The following is a 22830-nucleotide window of genomic DNA, read 5'->3' on the forward strand; positions in this document are numbered from 1 at the left end:
TCCCCCAAATTTTAAGGTATATACCTATATATCCTTGAGATGATATCGTAACTGTGCAAACTGTTACATACATTGCTTTTTTCCACTTAATTTGATTTAAATATCCTTCCATTGCAGCATTTACAGTTCTATTTTATTCTATTTAATGGCTTACGTAGTATTCCCCAGAGTCCTTTAGTATCAGAATATTTTTGGCTTCAAGTAACAGAAAACTTGACTAAAAGTAGCTATTATAGTAAGGACCTTTAGTGTTTCTTATAACAAGAAGCTACAGTCAAGTTAATTCAACACTTGAGTAATTTGAGTAATCCTCCTAAGGAGGATTCAGGTATTTTCCAAGTTAGTTCCACAGCTCATTAATATGAAGATTCAATCTGATTCTTTCTTTCTCCTCTGCTATTCTCAGTAAAAAAGCAAGAAGCCTCATGGCTGCAACATGGCTACAGCAGCTGTAGGCATTATTCATCATATAGCAATATCTATAGGCAATAAAAAGGACTGTTCCTTCTCATGTGCCTCTTTTTTAAATCAAGGAAAGCTTGCAACATACCATTCCTCAGATTGCATTGGTCAAGATTCAACTACCTGTCCACAGTAAAGCCAATTTTGGCAAAGGAAATTAGACCACCCTGATTAGTTTATACAAGGAGTTGGTAAGCTATGGCTTATGAGCAAATCTGGCTCATTGCCTATTTTTGTAGGGGCCACAGGCTATGGGTCTTACATTCTTAAATAGTTGCAAAACATCAAAAGAAAAATATTTTGTGATACAGAAAAATTGGGTGACTTCCAGGGAAGATGGCAGAGTAGGAGTATCCTAGGCTCACCTTGTCCCATGGATATAGCTAGATAATATCCACATCAGTATAAAGAACCCAGAAAATGTCCTGAAGACCAGCAGAACACACTCTCCAAGCTAATTGTAGAAGAAAGGCCACATCAAAGAGGATAGGAAGGACAGAGACACAATCAGGAGCCAAACAGACTCGGGACTCCTGGGTGGCTCAGTGGTTGAGCATCTGCCTTTGGTTCAGGTTGTGATCCCAGGGTCCTGGGATCAAGTCCCGATCAGGCTCCCTGCAGGGAGCCTGCCTCTCCCTCTGCCTGTCTCTGCCTCTCTGTGTGTATCTCTCAGAAATAAATAAAATCTTAGAAAAAAAGGGGGGGGCAAACAGACTCACAGGACTGTCCACAGGAGGGAGGGATGCTACAGGCATGGAGAAGGGAGATGAGCAGACCCTATGCCAGGCACCCCAGCCATGGGGGACCTGCATTGGGAAGACAAATTCCCATAACTTTGGCTTTAAAAACCAGAGGGGCCGAACTTTGCAAGTTCTTGCAGTCAGTGGGGCTTAACACCTAGAACTTCAACACCTGGAAGAGATGAAAGGGTGCTAGAAAACTGAGTCCCTGCCTTTAAAGAGACAACACAATAAACAGCCCCATGGAGATACAGCATAGAAGCAACAGTTTGAAAAATGCTTAGGGTATATGGGAGGAAAATATGTTTACTAACCTCAGAGCCTGTGCTAGAGGGTCAGGGATCTTTGGGAGATTTCTCCAAGAACAAAAGAACCAGAGGGTGCCATTTCTTTCCCTTGCTCCCCAGCCTAGATACGCTAATACCTGCAGGGGGAGATAGCACAGTTCAAACAGTCTCCACATAGCTTGCTAACAGCATGCCCTTCCCCCATACTCTTATATAGGCCTGCCCCCTCCAGTCTGACCTTAGCAGGTCCTGAACTACTGCAGGTCCCCTTCTGCATTGGACTAGCACATCCTGCCCTCAAGGTCAACTGCAGCCCTGCCCCTTGCAGCACACATGGGTGTCCATCCAAAGCAGCACCACAAGCATAATAGTGTGCAAACAGCCATGACAGAGAGCAGCACCATCCCAAAGTGATTCTGTCCCAAGGAGACAGGAAGAAAACCACATGCACTAGTTCACCTGGGGCCCTAGCAGTGGGCAGGGGCAGACATCTGGTCTGATTGCAACCCCAACTACCAACAAAATTTTCTTGGGGACAACACAGGGAGTTTGGTGCTACCTCAGCTCTGGCAAATTCCTGGTCTGACTCAACTCAAGTCCAAGGTGGCCTCACACTGGACCAAACCCTATCCACAAAAGGCAAAGAAAGCCATTGCAAATGATTGGACTAAAGGCAAACGTGGCTTAACCACAACAATTGAGTGCACACAACACATAGGAGACACCTCTGAAGTGCCAGTTTCTGGTGATCAGAGGACATTGCACTGCAATGCACCACAGGACCTCTTCTTCATAAGACCACTACTTTCAAAAGCAGGAGACATAGCTGATGTTCCTAAAATATTAAAAAATAGCTACAGAGTTACCCAAAATGAGGACACAGAGGAAGATACTCTAAATGAAAGAACAAGACAAAAATCACAGCAAGAGAGCTAAACAAAACAGAGATAAGTAATATGCCTGATAGAGAATTTAAAGTAATGGTCATAAAAATACACAGTGGCCTAGAGAAAAGAGTAAAGGATCTCTGTGAGATCCTCAACAAAGAGATAGAAAACATAAAAAAGAACCAATCAGAGATGAACTCAGTAACAAATAAAAATACACTAGAAGGAAAAAAATACACTAGAGGGAATAAAGAGTAGACTAAAGGAAGCAGAAGAATGGATCACCAAATGAGGATAGAGCAATAAATGAAAATAGATTTAGGGAACTCAGTGACACCATCAAGCATATTAACATTCACATTATAGAGATCCCAGAAGGGTAAGAGAGAGAAAAGAGGGCAGAAAATTTGAGGAAGTAATAACTAAAAACTACCCAAATCTGAGGAAGGAAACAAATCTAGAGCCAGAGGCACAAAGAACAATAAAATCAACCTGAAGAGGTCCATACCAAGACCTTAAAATGGCAGAGAGTAGTGATAGATTTTTTTTTTAAAGCAGCGAAAGAAAACAGTTACACACAAGGAAAACCTTATAAGTCTATCAACTGATTTTTCAGCAGGCACTTTGCAGGCCAGAAAAGAATGGCATGATATATTCACAGTGTTGAAAGAAAATAACCTGAAACCAAGAATGCGCTATCCAGCAAGGCTATAATTCAAATATAAAATGCAATAGTTTCCCAAACAAAGTTAAAGGTATTCATCACCACTAAATGAGCCTTGCAAGAAATGTGAAAGGGGACTCTGAAAGGAAAAGATAGACCATAAGCAGGAGTAAGAGAAGTAGGAAGTACAAAAGCAGCAAAATTAAGTATAACTATAAAAATCTGTCAAGGGATTCACAAAATGAAAGGATATAAAGTATGATACCATATACCTAAAACATGGAGGGGAAGAAGAGTAAAAATTTAGCTCTTTTAGAATGGGTTTAAACTTAAGCGTTCATCAACTTAATTCAGACTGCTATATCTTCAGATATTATATATAAACCTAATGGTAACCACACATCAAAAACTGGTAATAGGTATGCAAAAATAAAGGAATCCAAGTATATCATTACAGAAAACCAGCAAACCATAGATAAGAGAATATGAGAAGTACTAGACAAACAACCATAAGACAATAAAATTGAACAAGTACATACTTCCCAATAATTAGTTTGAATGTAAATGGGTTAAATCCTCCAGTCAAAAGGCATAGGATGACAGAATGGATAAAAAGCAAGACCCATCTATATACTGCCTATAAGAGACTCATTTTAGACCTAAAAATACATGCAGATTGAAAGTGAAGGGACGGAAAAATATTTATCATGCATGGAAGTGAAAAGAAAGCTGGGGTAGCAATACTTATATGAAACTAAGTAGACTTTAAAACAAAGGCTGTAACAAGAGACAGAGAAGGACACTACATAATAATAAAAGGAACAATTCAGGGATCCCTGGGTGGCGCAGCGGTTTGGCGCCTGCCTTTGGCCCAGGGCGCGATCCTGGAGACCCGGGATCGAATCCCACGTCAGGCTCCCGGTGCATGGAGCCTGCTTCTCCCTCTGCCTGTGTCTCTGCCTCTCTCTCTCTCTCTGTGACTATCATAAATAAATAAAAAAAAAAAATTAAAAAAAAAAAGTTTAAAAAAAAAAGGAACAATTCAACAAGAAGATATAATGATTATAAGTATTTGTGTCCAACATGAGTATACTCAAATACATAAAGCAGCTTAGAACCAACGTAAAGGAAGTAACTGATAGTAATACAGTAATAGTAGAGAATGTTAACACTCCAGTTCCTATAGTGGGTAGATCATCCAAACAGAAAATCAACAAGAAAATGATGGCTTTGAATGACACATCGGGCCAGATGGATCTAACAGGCATATTTAGAGCATTCCATCCTAAAACAGCAGAATACACATTCTTTTCAAGTGCACTTGGGACATTCTGCAAGATAGATCACGTTAGGCCACAGAACAAGTCTCAACAAATTAAAAAAGACTGAGGTCATACCATGCATCTTTTCTGACCACAATGCTATGAGACTAGAAATCAACCACAAGAAAAAAATCTGGAAAAAACACAAATATATAGATGTTAAATAACATACTACTAATTTCATGCTACTAAACAAGAAATCAAAGAGGAAATTAGGAACACCTGGGTGGCTCAGTGGTTGAGTGTCTGCCTTTAGCTTAAGTAGTGATCCTGGGGTCCTGGATTGAGTCCTACATCGGGCTCCCTGCAGGGAGCCTGTTTCTGCCTCTCTTTCTCTGTGTCTCTCATGAATAAATAAATAAAATATTTTAAAAGAGGAAATTAAAAAAATATATGGAGATAAATTAAATGAAAACACAACAGTCCAAAATCTTTGGGATGCAGCAAAAGCTTCTGTAAGAGGAAATTTTATAGCAAGACAGGCCTACCTCAAGAAGCAAGAAAAATCTCAAATAAATAACCTAACCTTATACCTAAAGGAGCAGAAAAAGAACAAACAAAACCCAAAGCCAGTAGAAGGAAGGAGAAAATAAAGATTAGAGCAGTAATAAATGAAATAGAAACTATAAAACCAATAGAACAGACTGATGAAGTAGGAGCTGTTTCATTGCATCCTGGGATGCAAAAATGGTTCAATATTTGCAAATCAATCAACATGACACATCCCATCAACAAGAGAAAAGATAAAAACCAAATGATCATTTTAATAGATGCAGAAAAAGTATTTGACATCCATTCATGATAAAACATCCAAAAAAAGTAGGGCCACACATGAAAAGCCCACAGTTAATATCATACTCAATGGTTAAAAACTGAAAACTTTTCCCTTAAGGTCAGGAACAATACAAGATGTCCACTCTCACCACTTCTATTCCACATAGTACTGGAAGTACTAGCCACAGCAATCAGACAAGAAAAAGGAAATGAAAGGCATCCAAACTGGTAAGGAAGAACTAACACTTTCACTGTTTGCAGATGACATTGTACTATATACAGAAAACCCAAAAGACCCCACCAAAAAGCTGATGGAACTGATAAATGAATTCAGTAAGGTCACAGGATACAAAATCAATATACAGAAATCTCTTGCATTTCTATACACTAATAATGAAGCAGCAGAAAGAGAAATTAAGAAAATAGTCTCATTTATAATTTCACCAAAAATAATGAAATATCTAGGAATAAACTTAATCAAGGAGGTGAAAGACCTATACTCTGACATATAAGATATTGATGAAGGAAATTAAAGATGACACAAAGAAATGGAAAGATAATCCATGCTCACAGATTGAGAGAATAATATTGTTAAAATGTCCATGCTACACAAAGCAGTCTAGATTTAATGCCATTCTTTTTTTTTTAAGATTTAGTTATTTATGAGAGAGAGAGAGAGAGAGAGAGGCAGAGACACAGGAGGAGAGAGAAGCAGGCTTCAGGCCAGGAGCCCGATGTGGGACTCGATCCTGGGACTCCAAGATTGCGCCCTGGGCCAAAGGCAGGCGCTAAACCGCTGAGCCACCCAGGGATCCCCGATTTAATGCCATTCTTATCAAAATACCAACAGCATTTTTCTCAGAACTGGAATAAATAATCCTAAAATTTGTATGGAACCATAATAAACCCTGAATAGCCTAAGAAACCTTGAAAAAGAACAAAATTGGCAGTATCATGATTCCAGATTTCAAGATATGCTACAAAACTGTTATATTCAAAACAGTATGGTACTGGCACAAAAATAGACACATTGATCAACAGAACAGAATAGAGAGACCAGAAATAAACCCACATGTATATGGTCTATTAATCTACAACAAGGGAGGCAAGACTATGCAATGGGAAAAAGTCTCTTCAACAAATGGTGTTGGGAAAACTGGACAGCTGCATGTGGAGTCACTTGAGATTCTCTCTCTCTCCCTGTGCCCCTTCCTCCTGCTCTCTCTCTCTCTCTTAAATAAATTAATAAAGTATTTCCCCAAAAAAAATCCTAGAAGAGAGCACAGGCAGTAACTTCTCTGACACCAGCCAGAGCAACAATTTTCTAGATATATCCCCTGAAGCAAGGGAAATAAAAGCAAAAATAAACTATTGGAACTACATCAAAATAAAAAGCCTCCACACAGTAAAGGAAACAATCGACTGAAAAGGAGAAGATATTTGTAAATGACATCAGCTAAGGGGTTAGTATCCAGAGTATATAAAGAACTTATACAACTTAACAACAACAACAAAAACCCCAAAAAATCCAATTAAGAAATGGGCAGAAGTCATGAACAGACATTTCTCCAAAGAAGACATACAAATAACTTATAGACACATGAAAAGATGCTCAAAATCACTATTAATCAGGGAAATGCATATCAAAACCACAATGAGATATCACCTCACACCTGTCAGGATAGCTAAAATCAAAACCACAAGAAGTACCAAGTGTTGGCAAGGATGTGGAGAAAAAGGAACGCTTGTGCACTGTGGGTGGGAATGCAAACTGATGTAGCCACCGTGAAAAACAGTATGGAGTTTCCTTTATTTTTATTTATTTATTTTAAGATTTTAAAAATTTATTTATTAATGAAAGACACAAAGAGAGAAAGGCAGAGATGTAGGCAGAGGGAGAAGCAGGCTCCAGGCAGGGAGCCTGATGTGGGACTCGATCCTGAGACTGCGGATCATGCCCTAGGCCAGGAGCAGGTGCTCAAGCGCTGAGACACCCAGGCGTTCCCCCCTTTATTTTTATTTATTTTTAAGATTTTATTTATTCATGAGAGACACAGAGAGAGAGAGGCAGAGACACAGGCAGAGGGAGAAGCAGGCCCCATACAGGGAGCCGGATGTGGGACTCGATCCTGGGTCTCCAGGATCACGCCCTGGGCTGAAGGCGGTGCTAAATCACTGAGCCACCTGGGCTGTCCTGGAGTTTCCTTTAAAATTAAAAAAAAAAAAAAAAAGAATTACCATATGATCCAGTAATTTCATGACTGGGTATATTCCCAAAGAATACAAAAACACTAATTTGGAAAGGTATATGCACTATTTATAATGGCCAAATTTGGAAGCAACCCAAATGTCCATCAGTAGATGAATGGATAAGGAAGGACCATATACATACAATAGAATATTACTCAGCCTTGGAATGAAATCTTGCCATTTACAGCAACATGAATGCATCTAGAGAGTATAGCACTAAGTGAAATGAGTCAATCAGAGACAAATACCATTTGAGTTTACTCATATGTGGAATTTAAGAAAAAAAAAAAAAAGAACAAAAAACACACTTTTTTTTCAGACTCTTAACTATAGGAAACAAACTGATGGTTACCAGAGAGGAGGTAGATGAGCACTGAGTAATGTATACAATTGTTGAATCACTATGTTGTACATCTGATACTCCTATAACACTGTATGTTGATTATACTGGAATTAAAATCTTTAAACGTATTTTTTTTTAAATTAGGTGAAATTCAAAATTCAGTGTCATAAATAAAGTTTAGCATTATTAAAGACTGCCCTTCACACTACAACAGTGTTGTTGAGTAGTTGAAACAGAGGCCATATTGCTCATAAAGCCTAAAATATTTACTGTCTGGTTCTTTACAGGAAAAGTTTGCTAACCTCTGGCTTAGACTATCACCTGAAGTCAGGAAACCCTTCTCTTGCTCCAATTATATGGCCCGTATGCACAAACAAAACTGGGACCCTTCTCAGCAAGAAAGGAGAGGGGAGAAGAAATGGATTTGGATAGGCAGTCAACAGTGTCTGTTTGGGTTTTTTTTTTTTTTTTTTTAAGATTTATTTGAGAAAGTGAATGGGGGGGGGGAGGAGTAGAGAGGGAGAGAAAGTCTTATCCAGACTCCTCACTGAGAGGGAGCCCAACATGGGGGCTCCACCCTGAGATCACGACTTAAGCTGAAACCAAGTCGGATGCTTAACTGACTGCACCACCCAGGCACCCCAACAGTGTCTACTTTATGTCACCATACATCTTCTCTAGAATTTTCAATGAGCTCTCTCAGGACAGCTTCATCTTTAAGTGTTCATAGGTAATGGCAACTCCTGTTTCAATTGGAAATTAAAAAGTAAGCTGGTTTTCACAATCCTTCAGGCTAAGCAGAAAGTTTGGTTTAAGGATTAATGTAATTGTTTCTTCATTGTTTACAAAAGAAGTCCCAGCTAGCATGGCACACAGTATTCCCTGTGTCCTGTTTATCCCTGTACATCCCCTGCCACCTCCAGTACATGACCCTGTTGCTTCTACCACTGTGAAACGCTTAAGATTTCCTGAATATGCCACGCCTTTTCCTGCCTCTTTGCTTTTCTCCACACTTTTACTTCTACGCAGAACACTCTTCCCTCTTATCCACATGGAAAATCTTTAGGTGAGACTTCAAGGCATAACTCAATTGTTATTTTCTCTGAAAAACCTTATAGCATCACATTTGGGGTTCCATCTTACTTTGGTGTCTTTGCTGGGGTTTCTAAAAAGAAGAATCTGAGACAAGGTTCACATTCATATTCACTTAGTTTGGGACATGATCTCAGGGGACAAAATTTGGGGGTAGAGGACTAGAAATAAAACAGGGTAACCAAAAAATTAGTACAGAGGTACATTACTGATCTGGTTACCTTTATAGGCAATAGAGGCCTAGGAGAGTTTCTAAGAGGGCAGAGTTAGGAATCGTTCGCTGCCACATAGATGGAAGGAAGCAAATTTTCCCCTACTGATATTGTTGCCTTAGGGCCTATTCACTCTCATACTTCCATGTTTGCAAAGCAGAAAAGCCCCAGGGTGGAAAGTAAGAGGTAGTAGCTATCATCTATCAGTCACATTGCCCAACTGGATTGAGGTCAGCGTGAGAGATGTCTAGTATACTCCACAATGTGCTAGTGGCCTGCCTTACATGTAGTCTATCAGGGAGCCTTCAAGGCAGTAGCTGACAGCAATGCCCACAAAAGATCTGACACAGGAGTGTTAGAGAAACAAGCAATGTTCCCTTACCAGCTGCAATTGCTCTCAAGGTCATAATTAATATTCTTCCTCTCTCTCTCCCACCATTCTGCTTCATCCAGGTTGCTTATCTGGTGGCTTACCCGCTTCTTCACCTTGGAGGGGCGAAAGCCCTACAGCCCTACGTCGCTTTAGCCTGATTGGATAAAGGCTGTTGCATTTGTCCGTTTATGGTTATCAGCGGGTGTGGAAGCATCTTGCTACTCAACTTATCAGTGTAGCATGATGTTCTATAGAAAGTCAGTGTTCTTGTGGACCACACATACTGTGACAGAAAGCCGGCAAGTTAACATAGCTCTGGGGCAAGAAAATGAGTATGTTCTGCTCCCCTTCCCACATAAATGATAACTGCTTTTGCTCCTTTTCACTGACAGGGATTGAGAAGAACCTAGTTCACTAAAGCAATAACTATGGACTAGGTGCCAAAAGCTGTGTGGTTATCTTCTATCAAATATGCCATATCTGGCACAGCAGCTGTGATGAGGATGTTCTTAGATTAAATTCATAGTAGTCCACCATAACTTTCTATGATGGATCTGGTTTTTGCAGTGGCTAAACAGGCTAAATAGGTGAGTCGAACAGAGATATGATGGCTACCAACACCTGCACATCCCTTAAGTCTTCAGTGGGGACACTGGCCTCTATATTTCCTTTCAGGATGCTATATTCCTTCAGATTCACTATCTTAGCCAGTCAGAATGTGCAGCTTCAGGGGCTTCCACTGGTCCTTCCACTTATAATAATTTTCACTGCACAGCACAAGAAACCAAAATGAAGTTTCTTCTAGTTTCTAAGTATATCCCTTCCAGTCATTCACTTGGAAACCAGGGAGATAGGCAAAACCGGGTCTATGACTTCATGGGAGCACTGTGAGAGGAAATCTGACCTATCCGGTTTCCTTGTGTGTGTCCTTTTGGAGAATAATTGGAAAAATATTTGGTATATATATATATATATATATATATATATATATATATATATATATACACTTGTTCTACTAGTGGTGGGTCTCAGCCTCCCCTTCAAATGATGAGTTTCAGGTCTGAAACTTGCTTGATCTGTAAAGTGAGTGAGAGCTTGTGACTTTTCATGGAGACAGCTGGCATCAGCCTTCGGTTCAGCAGCTGTTGACTGTTTCTGGTTATACATATAGGTCAGGTAACACCCTAGTGGATGCTCATTTAATGTGCCCTGAGGAACACCATGGTCTATTAATCATCATCACAGAGTCCTGTGGGTGAAGATTCGCTGGTTGCCACTCTGACCTTGCAGCCCATTATTATAATTATGTACACTTTCCTTCTGTCAGTCATGTGCTCTATCTGGCCTCTGCTATTTTGGATTTTTATCAGTCCAATTGATTTTGGGGAGCCCAGTTCCACAGCAGCATCTCTTACTGTCAGTGAATAGCTATGAATGAGCTTTTCAAAGATGCTAATGGTACCTTCTTTACTGTATTTCCGACTGCCTTGGAGATGGGTATGTCTCCTGGGCCCTCACAAGGAACATAATCAGATGGTAGATTCTCAGGTCTTGTATTTTAAATTTATTCTAACCTCCCTGAGCCTTCTGACCCCTTCCTTAAGGCAGTTAGGGCACTTCTAGAATCTCTCCTTCATTTCCTATAGCCCTTCATTCTATCCAAACGTTAGAGAACCATCTCAGCAATATATTAGGACTAGCTCCATGTTTCCTTGCTATGTCTTGAAAGTATTTTTCAATGTCAATAAATGTCAATCTCAATCTCTCCCATCCACCTTTATATGCTGCCCACCTTGGCCCAACACTTTAAAAATTCATTCCTACACTTGTATCCTCAATCCTTCCAGGTAAATTATTAACCAGGTCTTACTATTCTTTGTTTAATTATAGGCAATTGCCTCATCTGAGGTTTTTGTAGTGTCTCTCAAAAATGGGAGGCTATTCTTCTCAAGTAAAGCACACAGAGCCACTTGTGCTAATGCAGAGTTCAAAAGAATCTGGGGGTTCGAATTCTGACTTGCCCACCTACATGCTACAGTTGCAAGTCTTAGGAGTCTTTTCTCTCCCTACCAAGACCGTTCCTTTGGCATTGGGGACTTGTCAAGGCAGTGTATTCGGTCTCCTTGTAGCTATACTATCTATCAGTCTTAGATCTGATTATCAGCACAGTTTTCCCATAGGTGCAAAAGGTAAGTACGTCTTTAAATACTGCTGTGGAGGCGTTCTGATTTTCACAGCCTGTCTTGAACTGAAACTTGGTACCTTGAGCCTATTTTTTTTTCTTTTTAAAAAAGTCTTCAAAAGCTGTTAACAAAAGTGAGCCAATCCCAAGGTCTTACAAATACTACTGTCTTGAAAAGATGCTCAACATCACTAATCATCAGGGCAATGCAAATCAAAACCACAATGAGATATCACTTCACTCCTGTCAGAATGGCGAAAGTAAAAAAGACAAGAAATGATGAGTGTTGGTGAAGAATGCAAATCGATATGGCCACTGTGGAAAACAGTATGAAGGTTCCTGAAAATATTAAAAATAGAATTATCATATTATCCAGTAATTACACTACTAGGTATTTAACCTCCCCCCAAGATGAAAACACTAATTTGAAGAGATTCGTGTAACACAGATGGACCTAAAAGTATAATGCTAATTGAAATAAGTCAATCAGAGGAAGACAAATATCATTATGATTTCACTTATATGTAGAATTTAAGAAATAAAACAAAGAAACAGACTCTTAAATGGTTGGCTGCCAGGGGGGATGTGGGGAGAGGTCTGGGGAAAGCAGATGAAGAGATTAAGAGTACAGGTACCCTGAGGAGCCCTGAGAAATGTATAGCATTGTTGAATCATTATATTATTCACCTAAAACTAATACAACTCTGTATGTTAATTATACTTGAATTTAAAAAGTACCTGTCTTTAAATTGTTCAAGGACCATTCCCAGTCCATAAGCAAATGCTTGACTTTCCATCATTACTTATTCCAAACATCTGCCAGTGGAAACCTTAGTGATCCTGAGTCAGGCTAGGGGTTATCACTACCTACACTTTCTACCTGCAGTGGAAGTGTCCAACTGGCAGGGGATTCAATTCCAGAATCCTTTTCTGATGGTCTGCTTTCTAGGTCTACTCCTCATATCAAACATCTTATCCTGAGTTCCTTTGAAAGGCAGAGTCTGAGACAAGGACTTGGATGCAGTTGTGGTTTACTTTGGGAAATAATTCCAGAGGACAGGAGCAGGGGGGTAGAGGATTCTGGAGAAGAATGACAAATGGAACAAAAGAAAACCAATCCAAAGATGAACTATTGAGCTGGTCAATATTGTGGCCACCTGGAGCTTGGTCTTACTGAGGAGGCCTTTGGGAGCTGCATGAATTATGTCTCAGAATCATCAGAATTGTCTGACACAGAAGAGGAGATGATGGATTCACTGGCTCTACATCTCAGTGATAGAAGGTTGCCTCACTGAGTGTCAGCTCCCTCACCCTCCCCAGCCTATGCCTATGCCAAAATAGCTGGACGGGCTGCAGGCATTCCACACGGTGGTAGCAAAAAAGCCCTTACTGCAAAAAAGCAAGAGATGATCTGTGCACTTGATGCAAGACCGTGGCAGCACATACGTAGTTGGTTATGGCAGAAATGACTACAGAAAAAGGGGAGCTAAGAGGTTGTAGGGAAGGAATAAAAGATGTCACACACACACACACACACACACACCCCTTACTGTGCTAATCAGACTATATCACAGTTATTTCCTCTGTGTATCTGTCACCAATCCTAGATGCTAAGTACTTTAAAAAGAAGGATATGGGATAAATTGGTATTATATGCCAATTACAGTGATACATTGAGAAGAAAACATCATGTCTGCTACATCCTAGATCTGATCATAAAGAAACATCTGACAAACCTAAATTGAGAGATATTCTACAAAATGTATTGCTTGTACTCCAAAAAGATGTCAATGTCATGAGATAAAGACAGTGGAATTATTTCAAATTAAATAAAAGCTGAATGCAACATATGGCCCAGACTTTTGTTTTGCTATAGCCAACATTATTAAGACAAATGGCAATTTTTGAATATGATCCATATATCAGACAACACTTTTGCATCAATGTTAATTTCCAAATTGTAATCATAATACTCTGGTTACATAAAAGAATGTTCCTGTTTGTAGGAAATAATATGCTGAAGTATTTAAGAGTAATGGACCATCATGTCTGAAAGTCTCAAGAGAAAATGTAATAAAATATTAGTATTTGAGGAATCTTAGGTGAAAGATATGTGGAAATTTTCTATTTCCACATAGAAATATGGAATAAAAAAAGAAATATGGAATAACTATTGCATAGTTATTGAAACAAAGGTCTAAAATTATATGAAGATTGAGATTTTAAATTTTAAACAAAAGAAATGGGTGTGTATTTATCCACATAGGGGTGTGTGTGTGTGTGTGTGTGTGTGTGTGTGTGTGTGTAACACCTAACACAATGCCAAGGACAGGTTTCTAGGTGATTTAGCACTTCATTTTCCTGCGACAATTATTCAGGATACCTGCTTAAGATTTGAGCTCTTTTTTACTCTATGCTAGTATGTAATTTTCAAATGGAAACTGTACTTTAAGGGAGGCCTGGGTGGCTCAGCCATTGAGCGTCTGCCTTAAGCTCAGGGTGTGATCTTGGGTCAGGGGATTGAGTCCCGCATCGGGCTCCCTGTGAGGAGCCTGCTTCTCTGTCTTTCTGTGTTTCTGCCTCTCTCTGTGTCTCTCATAAATAAATACGTAAGTCTTTAAAGAAAACTGTACTTTAAAATTTTACCTTGATCAAACATTTAAGGAAGAAGTTATACCAATTCTCTACAATCTCTTCAGAGGATAGAAGCAGAAGAGATAACTTTCTAACTCATTCTGTAAAGACAGCATTACCCTAATATCAAAACTAGACAAAGATGTTACAAGAAAAACTATAAAAAACTATTTAAAAAAAAGAAAAACTATAAAAAAAGAAAACTATAGACCTATATCTGTCATGAACATAGATGCAATAATCCTCAACAAAATATTAAATCCAACAGTGTATAGAAATAATTATGTACCACAACCAAGTGGGATTTGTCCTAGGTATTCAAGGCTAGTTCAACATTAGGAAATCAATTAATGTGATCCATCATGTCAACAAGCCAAAAAAGAAAAATCACATAATCATATCAACAGATTCAGAAACAGCATTTGACAAAACCTAACACCCACTCATCATAAAAACTCTCAGTAAACTAGGGGTAAAGGCGAACTTCCTTAACTTGATTTTATTTTATTTTTTTTTTCTTAACTTGATTTTAAAAATTACAAAAAAATCTATAGCTCATACTTAATGGTGAGAAACTAAAAGCTTTCCTACTAAGATAAGGATAAGGCAAGGATATTCCCTCTCACCACACCTTTCTTTTTTTTTTTTCTCACCACACCTTTCTTTTTTTTTTTTTTTTTTTTTTCACCACACCTTTCTAACATCATACTGGAAGTACTAGCTAATACTGTGAGACAAGAAAATGAAATAAAAGGTACACAGATTGGGAAGGAAGAAATGAAACTGTCTTTTTGCAGATGGCATGATCATCTATGTAGGAAATCCAAAAGAATCAACAATAAAAAAAAAAAAAGCACTGTGAGGGATCCCTGGATGGCTCAGTGATTTAGTGCCTGCCTTTGGCCCAGGGCGTGATCCTGGAGTCCCAGGATCGAATCCCACGTCGGGCTCCCAGTGCATGGAGCCTGCTTCTCCCTCTGCCTATGTCTCTGCCTCTCTCTCTCTCTCTCTGTGACTATTATAAATAAATACAAATTTTAAAAAAATAATAAAAATAAAATTAAAGACTTTGGTTCTGTGAAAAACAATGTCAAGACAATGAGAAGAGGGGTGCCTGGGTGGCTCAGTCAGTTAAGCATCTGACTTTGGACTAAGTCATGATCTCAGCGTTGTGAGATCCAGCCCTGTGCCTGGCTCTGTGCTGGGCATGCAGCCTGCTTAAGACTCTCTCTCTCCCTCTCCTTCTGCCCATCTCCCATCTCTCTCCCTCCCCCTCTCTAAAAAGGAAAAAAAAAAAAGACAAGGCACAGGTTAGGAGAAAATATTTGCAAATATTTGCAAAACATATCTATTAAAGGATTGTTATCCAAAATTAACAAAGAAGTCTTAAAATTTGACTATAAGAAAGCAAACAACCTGATTTAAAAAAAAATAGGCCAAAAATCTTAATAGACACTTCACCAAAGATACACAGATGGCAAACAAGCATATGATGCTTCACATCATATGTCATCAGTGAAATGCAAATTAAAACAATAGTGAAATACCACTACACACCTATGAGAATAGCCAATATCTGGAACACTGACAACAGCCAATAATGGGTAGGGTGAGGAACAGCAAAAACCCTCATTCTTTGCTGGTAGGAATGCAAACTGGTATCTTTAATTCTGTTTTTGTTTTTTTGTTTTTTTTAAGATTTTTTAAAAATTTATTTGAGAGTGAACACGAGTAGTGGGGAGGGGCAGAGGAAGACAGAGAAGCTCTGCAGGGAGTCCAGTGCAAGCTTGATCCCAGAACCTTGGGATCACAACCTGAGCTGAAGGCAGAAGCTTAAACAGAGCCACCCTGGCACCCCAGTACCTCTACTTTGAAAGATAGTTTGTAATTGAATTTAAATAAAATACTAAAAAAAAAAAAAAAGAAAGAAAGACAGTTTGTTCATACCTTACAAAACTAAACTCTTACCATATGATCCACCAATTGTGCTCTTTGGTATTTATCCAAAGGAGTTGAAAATTTATGTCACACAAAAACCTGCACATTGATATTTACAGCAGTTTTATTCATAATAGCCAAAGTTGGAATCAACCAAGATGTCCTTCAATAGGTAAATGTACTTCCAGACAATGGAATTTTATTCAGGGCTGGAAAAAAAAAAAAGCTATCAAGGCATGAAAAGAACATGGAAGACTGTTAAAGGCATATTACTAAGTTACAGAAACCAATCTGGAAAGGCTACATATGGTATGATTATATGATGTTCTGGAACAGGCAAAATTATGGAGACAATAAAAAGGTCAGTGGTTGTCAGAGATTGTGGGGTTGGGGGCTGGTAAGGGATGAACAGGCAAAGCACAGAGGCGTTGAAAATACTCTGTGTGATACTATTATGATGGATGGATGTCATTTTTATGTGTAATAACCCATAGAATACACAACACCAAGAGTGAAGCTTAATGTAAACTATAGACTTTGGGTGATAATGATACGTCAATGTAGGTTCGTCAGTTGTAACAAATGTCCCACTCTGGTGCCAGGTGTTGATAAATAGGGGAAGTTGTGCACATGTTGGGGCAGAGAGTATATGGGAATTTTGCTGCAAACCTAAAACTGCTCTAAAAAAAAAAACCGGAAAGTGTCTAAATATGAAAATACTGAATCAATGGACAAATAGGCAACCATCAATAAAAATATAAAGATTATATTCTTGTGCAAGTTGAAATGAAATATCCAAGTGAAAAGGTAAAAAACTATATACTTTGGAATTTACTAAAGAGGTTATAGGTGGGAAGAGAACAAAAATAGTCCAAGAAGAGAAGGAATTAGCTGTTTAAGGGAAGGGAGATGAATTCTCTAAAAATGGAATTAATAATAAATTTTTATTAAATGGAAAAAAAATAAACAGGGATGATGTCTTCTCACTCATGTTTATATTCCCAGCACTTAAGAAATCACCTGGCATTTGTTAGGTAAAACCTTGCTGCTGTTGGTGACCATAGAGAAAGCCCATGGGGTAAGGAGCCCATGTGGAGAAAGGCAGGCTAAAGCCAGAAATAAGGGATGGCCCTGAACTCACTGATGCTTGAAAATAGTTAATTCTCAACTTCCTTTCACATAAACTAGTGAATTCTTTTTTAGCCTGAACTCATTTGAGTCAGGACCTGAGCTTGCAACCAAAAAGCACCAGTACCAACTAACAAACTAAAACAGCTGGTTTGTTCTGCTCAAGGGTGTCCCCATGTTAGCGAGCTACTTAAACTGAATTTAAACAAAGACAAATAGGTCCTTTGCTTAATCTTTGTGTGGCGTCCCAGTATTAGACTCACCCCAGGACTAGAATCTTCTTTGCGTTCAACTCCTGTCTTCTGTGTCTTCCACAGGTGCACCTGAGAGCTAGGCCAAGCTCCTCTCTCTAGTGCGACACATGGCATAGTCATGTTGTCTCTTACCTCCTTCTCACATAACCTCTGAAAACCTTTGTGTGCTGTTGGCACGGAGTTAGCCCATCCTCTACAATTTTTGTATTTTTGAGCTACAGTTTTTGAGACTACAAAAACCATGCTGTGCAGCTGTGTAAAGAGGATGTGAATGTCTGAGACTATCATCCACCCATACTGAAAAACAATGCTGCGAATGCAAACCCACTGGTGCTCTGCAATGTGGGAAGGAGGAAGGTCCCAGGGACCCAGACGGATTGGGTATCTTTTCCTCATATCAAAAGTCAGCATTTCATTATATAAGACCCTGGCATCTATGTCTAATGTTAATGATATGGTTTAAAAATTTTTGTCAAATAAATAAATAAATAAATAAATAATTTTATCATTTAATGACAAAAACATGTACATAATATACCTTCTTGGAAATTATCTGCAATATAAAAAATACAGTCACAAAAAGAATATAGTTCAAAAAAACAGAAATACAAATGGTTAATAAATATATGATAAGGTGCTAGATCCCATTCATGATGAAAGAACTGCATATTAACATAACAATGTTGTACCATGCTGACTACCAGCCTGGCAAAGGTTACAAACAGGCACTCTCAGATACATGCTGCTGGTGAGAGCACAGGCGGGCACAACCTTTTTAAACGGCATTTTCCTAGTATCTGTCTGAATTTCAAATATATTTACTCACTGACCCATTGATTCCATTTCTAGAAGTCTGCCTTAGAGATATATCACATAATCAGGCAAGATTATATGTTACAAAATTATTATAGCAGTGTTTGTAATAGTGAAAAAGCTAAAATTATTCTGATTGTACTTCAATAGACAGTTAAACATACTAAATAGTACATCAAAACTATGAAATATTTATATGATGTGGACAGATTGTTTAGTGGTGAACACTAATTATAAGGGGTATGTGTGTGTGTGTGTGTGTGTGTGTGTGTGTCATTTATGGGATTTGTGGAGAAAAATCAGTCATCCTTAAAGTGATGTGGCTTCTGAGAAGTGGAATTTGAGAGGAAAAAACAGGGTAATTTTTTTTTATTTCCCAACTACTTCTATTTATACAACACACATAGTTTTATAATAAATTTTTTAATCACAATTTTGCATTACAACACAATTCATAAAACAATAGAAAATGCAATTATACTTCGCTATAAAATTAAAAAGTTAATTAAAGCTCACATGCCACTGTCATAGTAGGTGGTATTTTAGGACGATAACTAAAGTACGAGAGCAGAGTAAATAAAAGCATATAAAAGTGAAATTAAAAGGTTAGTCACTTTTTTTTTTCTTTTTAGGGAAAGAGAGAGAACGTGGTGAGGAGAAGCAGAGGGAAAAGAGAATCTTAAGCTCTCCATGATGAGCGCAGAGCCTGAGGGGGAGCTTGATCTCACAGCCTTGAGATCCCCACCCTGAGATCACGACGTGAGTTGAAACCAAGAGTTAGATACTCAACCCACTGTGCCCAAGGTTAGTTACTTTTTAATCTACATTAATAGATTAAATGAATACAAATAGATTAATACAAATACCAATAAGAATGAACTACTGAATCCTATTTTATGAAAGCAAGTTCATTGCATGGAATTCTGTTTTCACTGGCTAACAGTGAAATCCCTTGTCTTCAAGTTTACATCTTCCGCTGCCCTTCCATTGTCACCGTTGGTAGAGCAGTAGGAAGTATTTTGCAAGATCACAGATATATAATTTTCCCCACTTCCTATCCCTGCCCTAGAAAAACTCAGATTATTTGGACTTATGGCCAGGGGCTCTGGTATTACACAGTGTGCCTATGGAGCATCACATGTTATAGATGGGACACTTATTCTTCCCCTGTTTCGTAAGCAAGGAAATAAGGAGGGTAGGAGATGCTTGAATTGGTTGTGATTAGAAGGTGGAACTAAGTGTCCTCAGTTATACTCCCGGGAGGAGACTGGGTATATAACACAGGAAAGAAAGGGCATGAAACACTGAGCTACTGAGGGAAGGTGGCTAGACCAACCATATCAAGGCCTTGGTACTTGGGACTGGGTTTAGGAATCGTTTATTAAAGTGTTTCCATGTCTGTCTTTTTTTTTTTTTTTTCATGTCTGTCTTCCTACCAGGCTAAAAGTTCCTGGGGCACAACTAGCATAATGATTGGCACATAGTAGGCACTCATTAAATATAGATTGGAATAAATAGGTGGGTCAATGAATGAATGTTCGAGACAGATGAAACACTCAACAGAGAGTTTTACAAACTCTCTAAATAAGAGGGGATAAAAACATACAGGTGAAGTGAAGGGGGGGGTGGGGCGATGGCAGAAAAGCATGCCAGGAAGAGTTAGAATGATAATCCTGCGCTGTCTCGATGTCCTGGGGAGCCTTATGCTTGCACAACCTAGGAGAACCAAGAGAAATGCACAGTCGAAGTCAGATAGCTGAAAGCTAAGGTGGAGCATGCTCAGATTTCCCCCAAAGAAGGGGAACTCCAGTGTTTCTAGTAAAGGAGAATTTTGTAGAACTGCACCCATGGTAAAACTCCCACAGAGTTCGCATAAAATAATTCATGCCATTTGTCTGTTCAGATGCTATTATTCCAAACCAATTATGGCTTCTCTACAATCTACTTTCCTAAGCAACCGATCCGCACTTTAGCCCCAGAGGCAAATAACATCTAGAGAAACTTCAGGACGTCCAGGAACCTCCTGGCACATCCAGGAGCAGAACTACTGCTGCTGCTATTATTGCAAATAGGAATACTCTTTCTTTTCCAAAAAAAAATAGTGACAAATATTCTTCTTTTTTTTTTAATTTATTTTTAAGTAATCTCTACATCCAGCATTGGGCTCAAACTCACAACCTTGAGACCAAGAGTTATGTGTTCTACTGACTGGGCCAGCCAGGCGCCTGACAATTCTGAATATTCTTATCACCACCATTACCATCATCACCATAACCACTACCATTAACTTAGAGTGAAATCCTCCCATAGCAAATCATAACTTTAAAACATGTCTGGGATCCTGGGTGTACCTCTTTTCTTCCTCCTTTGGGTGGTAACCAACAGACAGGTGGGCAGAGTGAGGTGAAATATTTCCTGTTGCTGTATCACTATCACTAAATCTCTGGCTATATGATCAGAAATAAACTAGAGAAACAGAAATTGAGAATGGAGAAGACCTTACAGAACCAGATACATTCTGGATTTTCAGAGATTCAGTCTGGGATTTAATACCTCCTGGACTTTCCCTTCTACTCATTCCATCTCTCATGTTTACTTCCTTCTGCTTGGCTTCACTCTCTCCTATAACAGATGGGCCTTTTGCACTGCAGAAAACATATCTGCCAGCAGCCTTGGGCTTATATCATCCCAGTTATCTTTCCCAGAAGAGAATATATTTTCTCAGCTTCATTTTGGATTTTTCCAAGGAAAACTCTGAGTGACTTGAGTCATTTACCTATCCCTGGGCCAATCATTATGGTCAAGAAGAGAAGTCTTCTCTGATCCTGCCTATGATACATGTCCACTTTTTGGCCAGGTGGCAGGGTCCTATAACTGGCAACTCCACAAAAACCATACAGGATGCATAGTGTGGGTAATGCCCTTCTCCTGAAGAAGAGAAAGGTGTCATTAAAAGAAAGATGCTTCAAATGTTTACCAAAGATAGATCAAAGATAGCTAGCTTGATGGGAAACTAGCTAATTAGATGATGGTTACATGTGTTAATGATCATTATAAGGTCTAATATTTATTCTCATTATTTTTTTACAAAAGATTTATTTTTGCTATTCTCTTCTGTGCAATTATTCAAATGTTTTATAAAATTGTCATGTACCAAAAAAGAAAAGAAAAATCTGTTGGTATCTTAATTAGAATTGGTGACACCTAGGAGTAATTTGGAAAGAGTAGACATTTTTACATTAGATTTCCTGTCCAAGTATATAGCATAGCTTTTCCACTTATTCAATCTTTTTTTTCCAATCTCCTAAAAGTTTCTGTAGGTCTTTCATGTAATATAGGTGATTATTAGCATAATAGCTAAGAGTGGAACAGTCTTTGATTAGGAAAATATCTTAATAAAACAGAGGTAGGGCTGCCACATACTGCTGCTCAATCTGTGCATGACACGAGCCCCGGGAGCCCCATTTATTTGGACTCTGTGAGGCCCCTGGAGCTATGCACTGAAGTCGCTCTGCGAAGAAGGGAAGAATGTTGACGGAAGCCAAAGCAATGAATGAGAGGGATGGCTAAGCTTCTCTGTATGAGAACATGAGAAAGTTCTTCTTTAGTTCTTGAGAGAGAAAAGGATCAGAAAGGTAGGCAAAGAAAAGCTTATGTGATGGTGGACGGAGGCCTAGTACATAGGTGAAGAGACTGGTGAGACATTTACAACAGAATGTTCTAAAGGTTCAGTTGTTCAAAGTGGGATGGCAGGCTTCTATTTTCAGTAAAATTTCTGCTACCTGATACAATCTTATATTTCAAAACCACTTTGGGTTGGGAGAGGGGAACAGAGCAGGTACTATGTGCCCTGGCTTGCGTTAAAGTCACAGCTGAGATAAAAGAATAGACACAAGCATGCAGAGAATAGAAAGAATTCAGGGCATGGAGATGGGAGGTTTGAGCCAATCATATCTGGAACTCGGGATTACAGGGTGCGGGCGCCCTTGCCGATGCCTACATTGCATGCATGAAGACTCCATACCACTCTGGGTGGTGTTCCATAAATTTTGGTGTTTTTCCTTGTCCCTCTAAGCGGGACCCTTTTTTTCCTGCCAGTTTTTGCAGGTTATAGGAATCTGTCTTTATCTCTGTCTCTGTTATCTATTATCTACGTAAGCATATATAAGATATATGTAACATATAATATTATATGAAATAAGGAATATTAAAAAGATATATTAAGCCTTTTGGTGCTTTTTATTTCTTCCTGCTGACCCATCTTTTATCGAATATCATTTTCCCTTTAGACCAAAGAATTTATTTTGGTATTTCTTATGGTTTAGGTCAGCTCTCAGCAAATTCTCTCTCATCTTATATCTATCTGAAAATGTCTTTATTTTGTATTTCTTTTTAAAGAACCATTAGAGTATAGTATAGGTTGACTTTTCTTTTGGTAATTTAAAGTTGTTGTGGTTTGACTATAATATAGATAT

General features: G+C 38.7%; 1 long non-coding RNA gene across 1 annotated transcript in view; it reads left to right on the top strand.

The window, feature by feature from the left end:
• Positions 1 to 22830, top strand: part of LOC121481195 — a 54132-nt gene that overhangs the window by 10406 nt on the left and 20896 nt on the right. The window contains exon 3 of the long non-coding RNA XR_005985217.1: positions 18988 to 19159. This is a non-coding gene — a long non-coding RNA (uncharacterized LOC121481195). The remainder of the gene's footprint in view (positions 1 to 18987; positions 19160 to 22830) is intronic.

Source organism: Vulpes lagopus, chromosome 23, assembly GCF_018345385.1.
Source record: "Vulpes lagopus strain Blue_001 chromosome 23, ASM1834538v1, whole genome shotgun sequence".
NCBI classification, from domain to species: domain Eukaryota; kingdom Metazoa; phylum Chordata; class Mammalia; order Carnivora; family Canidae; genus Vulpes; species Vulpes lagopus.